Source organism: Hypanus sabinus, unplaced genomic scaffold (assembly GCF_030144855.1).
Source record: "Hypanus sabinus isolate sHypSab1 unplaced genomic scaffold, sHypSab1.hap1 scaffold_132, whole genome shotgun sequence".
NCBI lineage: Eukaryota > Metazoa > Chordata > Chondrichthyes > Myliobatiformes > Dasyatidae > Hypanus > Hypanus sabinus.
The window spans coordinates 567,607-574,883 of NW_026779389.1; positions in this window are offsets into that span (position 1 = coordinate 567,607).

Sequence of the window (7,277 nt, forward strand, 5' to 3'; positions counted from 1 at the left end):
TGTTTGCTGGGACCGTGTAGAGGAATAATCTCACTGTGTCTGACCCCGGGACTGTTTGATGGTACCGTGTAGAGGAATGGTCTCTCTGTGTCTGACCCCGGGAGTGTGTGATGGGACTGTGTGGAGGGAGATTCACTCTGTGTCTGACCCCGGGAGTGTTTGATGGGACCGTGTAGAGGAATAATCACTCTGTCTGACACCGGGAGTGTGTGATGGTACCGTGTTGAGGAATAATCACTCTGTGTCTGACCCCGGAAGAGTTTGATGTGACCGTGTAGAGGAATAATGACTCTGTGTCTGACCCCGGGATTGTTTGCTGGGACCGTGTAGAGGAATAATCACTCTGTGTCTGACCCCGGGAGAGTGTGATGGGACGGTGTGGAAGGAGATTCACACTGTGTCTGACACCGGGAGTGTTTGATGGGACCGTGTAGAGGAATAATCACTCTGTGTCTGACCCCGGGAGAGTTTGATGGGGCCGTGTAGAGGAATAATCACTCTGTGTCTGACCACGGGAGTGTTTGACGGGACCGTGTAGAGGAATAATCACTCTGTGTCTGATCCCGGGAGAGTGTGATGGGATGGCGTGGGGGGAGATTCACTCTGTGTCTGACCCCGGGAGTGCTTGATGGGACCGTGTAGAGGAATAATCACTCTGTGTCTGACCCGGGAGTGTGTGATGGGACAGTGTGGAAGGAGATTCAAACTGTGTCTGACACCGGGAGTGTTTGATGGGACCGTGTAGAGGAATAATCACTCTGTGTCTGACACCCGGAGTATGTGATGGTACCGTGTTGAGGAATAATCACTCTGTGTCTGACCCCGGAAGAGTTTGATGTGACCGTGTAGAGGAATAATGACTCTGTGTCTGACCCCGGGATTGTTTGCTGGGACCGTGTAGAGGAATAATCTCACTGTGTCTGACCCCGGGCCTGTTTGATGGTACCGTGTAGAGGAATGGTCTCTCTGTGTCTGACCACGGGAGAGTATGATGGGACGGTGTGGAAGGAGATTCACACTGTGTCTGACACCGGGAGAGTGTGAGGGACCGTGTAGAGGAATAATCACTCTGTGTCTGATCCCGGGAGAGTGTGATGGGATGGCGTGAGGGGAGATTCACTCTGTGTCCGACCCCGGGAGTGCTTGATGGGACCGTGTAGAGGAATAATCACTCTGTGTCTGACCCGGGAGAGTGTGATGGGACGGTGTGGAAGGAGATTCAAACTGTGTCTGACACCGGGAGTGTTTGATGGGACCGTGTAGAGGAATAATCACTCTGTGTCTGACCCGGGAGAGTGTGATGGGACGGTGTGGAAGGAGATTCAAACTGTGTCTGACACCGGGAGTGTTTGATGGGACCGTGTAGATGAATAATCACTCTGTGTCTGACACCGGGAGTGTGTGATGGTACCGTGTTGAGGAATAATCACTCTGTGTCTGACCCCGGAAGAGTTTGATGTGACCGTGTAGAGGAATAATGACTCTGTGTCTGACCCCGGGATGGTTTGCTGGGACCGTGTAGAGGAATAATCTCACTGTGTCTGACCCCGGGACTGTTTGATGGTACCGTGTAGAGGAATGATCTCTCTGTGTCTGACCCCGGGAGTGTGTGACGGGACGGTGTGGAGGCAGATTCACTCTGTGTCTGTCCCCGGGAGAGTTTGATGGGACCGTGTAGAGGAATAATCACTCTGTGTCTGACCCCGGGAGAGTGTGATGGTACGGTGTGGAAGGAGATTCACACTGTGTCTGACACCGGGAGTGTTTGACGGGACAGTGTAGAGGAATAATCACTCTGTGTCTGACACCGGGAGTGTGTGATGGTACCGTGTTGAGGAATAATCCCTCTGTCTCTGACCCCGGGAGTGTTTGCTGGGACCGTGTAGAGGAATAATCTCTCTGTGTCTGACCCCGGGACTGTTTGATGGTACCGTGTAGAGTAATAATCTCTCTGTGTCTGACCCCGGGACTGTTTGATGGTACCGTGTAGAGGAATAATCTCTCTGTGTCTGACCCCGGGAGTGTTTGATGGGACCGTGTAGAGGAATAATCACTCTGTGTCTGACCCGGGAGAGTGTGATGGTACGGTGTGGAAGGAGATTCACACTGTGTCTGACACTGGGAGTGTTTGACGGGACAGTGTAGAGGAATAATCACTCTGTGTCTGACACCGGGAGTTTGTGACGGGACGGTGTGGAGGGAGATTAACTCTGTGTCTGACCCCGGGAGTGTTTCATGGGACCGTGTAGAGGAATAATCATTCGGTGTCTGACACCCGGGAGCGTTTGATGGAAACGTGTAGAGGAATAATCACTCTGTGTCTGACCCCGGGAGAGTTTGATGGGGCCGTGTAGAGGAATAATCACTCTGTGTCTGATCCCGGGGGAGTGTGATGGGATGGCGTGGGGGGAGATTCACTCTGTGTCTGACCCCGGGAGTGTTTGATGGGACCGTGTAGAGGAATAATCACTCTGTGTCTGACCCCGGGAGAGTTTGATGGGGCCGTGTAGAGGAATAATCACTCTGTGTCTGACCACGGGAGTATTTGACGGGACCGTGTAGAGGAATAATCACTCTGTGTCTGATCCCGGGAGAGTGTGATGGGATGGCGTGGGGGGAGATTCACTCTGTGTCCGACCCCGGGAGTGCTTGATGGGACCGTGTAGAGGAATAATCACTCTGTGTCTGACCCGGGAGAGTGTGATGGGACGGTGTGGAAGGAGATTCAAACTGTGTCTGACACCGGGAGTGTTTGATGGGACCGTGTAGAGGAATAATCACTCAGTGTCTGACACCGGGAGTGTGTGATGGTACCGTGTTGAGGAATAATCACTCTGTGTCTGACCCCGGAAGAGTTTGATGTGACCGTGTAGAGGAATAATGACTCTGTGTCTGACCCCGGGATGGTTTGCTGGGACCGTGTAGAGGAATAATCTCTCTGTGTCTGACCCCGGGACTGTTTGATGGTACCGTGTAGAGTAATAATCTCTCTGTGTCTGACCCCGGGACTGTTTGATGGTACCGTGTAGAGGAATAATCTCTCTGTGTCTGACCCCGGGAGTGTTTGATGGGACCGTGTAGAGGAATAATCACTCTGTGTCTGACCCGGGAGAGTGTGATGGTACGGTGTGGAAGGAGATTCACACTGTGTCTGACACCGGGAGTGTTTGACGGGACAGTGTAGAGGAATAATCACTCTGTGTCTGACACCGGGAGTTTGTGACGGGACGGTGTGGAGGGAGATTAACTCTGTGTCTGACCCCGGGAGTGTTTCATGGGACCGTGTAGAGGAATAATCACTCGGTGTCTGACACCCGGGAGCGTTTGATGGAAACGTGTAGAGGAATAATCACTCTGTGTCTGACCCCGGGAGAGTTTGATGGGGCCGTGTAGAGGAATAATCACTCTGTGTCTGATCCCGGGGGAGTGTGATGGGATGGCGTGGGGGGAGATTCACTCTGTGTCTGACCCCGGGAGAGTTTGATGGGACCGTGTAGAGGAATAATCACTCTGTGTCTGACCCCGGGAGAGTTTGATGGGGCCGTGTAGAGGAATAATCACTCTGTGTCTGACCACGGGAGTATTTGACGGGACCGTGTAGAGGAATAATCACTCTGTGTCTGATCCCGGGAGAGTGTGATGGGATGGCGTGGGGGGAGATTCACTCTGTGTCCGACCCCGGGAGTGCTTGATGGGACCGTGTAGAGGAATAATCACTCTGTGTCTGACCCGGGAGAGTGTGATGGGACGGTGTGGAAGGAGATTCAAACTGTGTCTGACACCGGGAGTGTTTGATGGGACCGTGTAGAGGAATAATCACTCTGTGTCTGACACCGGGAGTGTGTGATGGTACCGTGTTGAGGAATAATCACTCTGTGTCTGACCCCGGAAGAGTTTGATGTGACCGTGTAGAGGAATAATGACTCTGTGTCTGACCCCGGGATGGTTTGCTGGGACCGTGTAGAGGAATAATCTCACTGTGTCTGACCCCGGGACTGTTTGATGGTACCGTGTAGAGGAATGATCTCTCTGTGTCTGACCCCGGGAGTGTGTGATGGGACGGTGTGGAGGCAGATTCACTCTGTGTCTGTCCCCGGGAGAGTTTGATGGGACCGTGTAGAGGAATAATCACTCTGTGTCTGACCCCGGGAGAGTGTGATGGTACGGTGTGGAAGGAGATTCACACTGTGTCTGACACTGGGAGTGTTTGACGGGACAGTGTAGAGGAATAATCACTCTGTGTCTGACACCGGGAGTGTGTGATGGTACCGTGTTGAGGAATAATCCCTCTGTCTCTGACCCCGGGAGTGTTTGCTGGGACCGTGTAGAGGAATAATCTCTCTGTGTCTGACCCCGGGACTGTTTGATGGTACCGTGTAGAGTAATAATCTCTCTGTGTCTGACCCCGGGACTGTTTGAAGGTACCGTGTAGAGGAATAATCTCTCTGTGTCTGACCCCGGGAGTGTTTGATGGGACCGTGTAGAGGAATAATCACTCTGTGTCTGACCCGGGAGAGTGTGATGGGACGGTGTGGAAGGAGATTCAAACTGTGTCTGACACCGGGAGTGTTTGATGGGACCGTGTAGAGGAATAATCTCTCTGTGTCTGACCACGGGAGTGTTTGATGGTACCGTGTAGAGGAATAATCTCTCTGTGTCTGACCCCGGGAGTGTGTGATGGGACGGTGAGGATTGAGATTCACTCTGTCTGACCCAGGGAGTGTGTGATGGGACGCTGTAGATTGAGATTCACTCTGTGTCTGACCCCGGGAGTGTTTGATTGGACCTTGTAGTGGAATAATCACTATGTGTCTTACACCCTGAGTATTTGATGGAACCGTGTTGAGAAATAATCACTCTGTGTCTGACCCCGGAAGAGTTTGATGTGACCGTGTAGAGGAATAATGACTCTGTTTCTGACCTCGGGATTGTTTGCTGGTACCGTGTAGAGGAATAATCTCACTGTGTCTGACCCCGGGACTGTTTGATGGTACCGTGTAGAGGAATGGTCTCTCTGTGTCTGACCCCGGGAGTGTGTGATGGGACGGTGTGGAGGAATAATCTCACTGTGTCTGACCCCGGGACTGTTTGATGGTACCGTGTAGAGGAATGGTCTCTCTGTGTCTGACCCCGGGAGTGTGTGATGGGACGGTGTGGAGGGAGATTCACTCTGTGTCTGACCCCGGGAGTGTTTGATGGGACCGTGTAGAGGAATAATCACTCTGTCTGACACCGGGAGTGTGTGATGGTACCGTGTTGAGGAATAATCACTCTGTGTCTGACCCCGGAAGAGTTTGATGTGTCCGTGTAGAGGAATAATGACTCTGTGTCTGACCCCGGGATTGTTTGCTGGGACCGTGTAGAGGAATAATCTCACTGTGTCTGACCCCGGGACTGTTTGATGGTACCGTGTAGAGGAATGGTCTCTCTGTGTCTGACCCCGGGAGTGTGTGATGGGACGGTGTAGAGGGAGATTCACTCTGTGTCTGACCCCGGGAGTGTTTGATGGGACCGTGTAGAGGAATAATCACTCTGTGTCTGACCCCGTGAGAGTGTGATGGGATGGCGTGGGGGGAGATTCACTCTGCGTCTGACCCCGGGAGTGCTTGATGGGACCGTGTAGAGGAATAATCACTATGTGTCTTACCCGGGAGTGTGTGATGGGACGGTGTGGAAGGAGATTCAAACTGTGTCTGACACCGGGAGTGTTTGATGGGACCGTGTAGAGGAATAATCACTCTGTGTCTGACACCCGGAGTATGTGATGGTACCGTGTTGAGGAATAATCACTCTGTGTCTGACCCCGGAAGAGTTTGATGTGACCGTGTAGAGGAATAATGACTCTGTGTCTGACCCCGGGATTGTTTGCTGGGACCGTGTAGAGGAATAATCTCACTGTCTCTGACCCCGGGAGTGTTTGACGGGACCGTGTAGAGGAATAATCTCACTGTGTCTGACCCCGGTACTGTTTGATGGTACCGTGTAGAGCAATGGTCTCTCTGTGTCTGACCCCGGGAGTGTGTGATGGGACGGTGTAGAGGGAGATTCACTCTGTGTCTGACCCCGGGAGTGTTTGATGGGACCGTGTAGAGGAATAATCACTCTGTGTCTGACCCCGTGAGAGTGTGATGGGACGGTGTGGAAGGAGATTCACACTGTGTCTGACACCGGGAGTGTTTGATGGGACCGTGTAGAGGAATAATCACTCTGTGTCTGACCCCGGGAGAGTTTGATGGGGCCGTGTAGAGGAATAATCACTCTGTGTCTGACCCCGGGAGTGCTTGATGGGACCGTGTAGAGGAATAATCACTCTGTGTCTGACCCGGGAGTGTGTGATGGGACGGTGTGGAAGGAGATTCAAACTGTGTCTGACAACGGGAGTGTTTGATGGGACCGTGTAGAGGAATAATCACTCTGTGTCTGACACCCGGAGTATGTGATGGTACCGTGTTGAGGAATAATCACTCTGTGTCTGACCCCGGAAGAGTTTGATGTGACCGTGTAGAGGAATAATGACTCTGTGTCTGACCCCGGGATTGTTTGCTGGGACCGTGTAGAGGAATAATCTCACTGTGTCTGACCCCGGGCCTGTTTGATGGTACCGTGTAGAGGAATGGTCTCTCTGTGTCTGACCCCGGGAGTGTGTGATGGGACGGTGTGGAGGGAGATTCACTCTGTGTCTGACTCCGGGAGTGTTTGATGGGACCGTGTAGAGGAATAATCACTCGGTGTCTGACCCCGGGAGAGTGTGATGGGACGGTGTGGAAGGAGATTCACACTGTGTCTGACACCGGGAGTGTTTGATGGGACCGTGTAGAGGAATAATCACTCTGTCTGACACCGAGAGTGTGTGATGGTACCGTGTTGGGGAATAATCACTCTATGTCTGACCCCGGAAGAGTTTGATGTGACCGTGTAGAGGAATAATGACTCTGTATCTGACCCCGGGTCTGTTTGATGGTACCGTGTAGAGGAATAATCTCTCTGTGTCTGACCCCGGGAGTGTGTGATGGGACGGTGAGGATTGAGATTCACTCTGTGTCTGACCCCGGGAGTGTTTGATGGGACCGTGTAGAGGAATAATCTCTCTGTGTCTGACCACGGGAGTGTTTGATGGTACCGTGTTGAGAAATAATCTCTCTGTGTCTGACCCCGGGAGTGTTTGATTGGACCTTGTAGTGGAATAATCACTCTGTGTCTGACCCCGGGAGAGTGCGATGGGCGGTGTAGAGGAATAATTACTCTGTGTCTGACCCCGGGAGTTTGTGACGGGACGG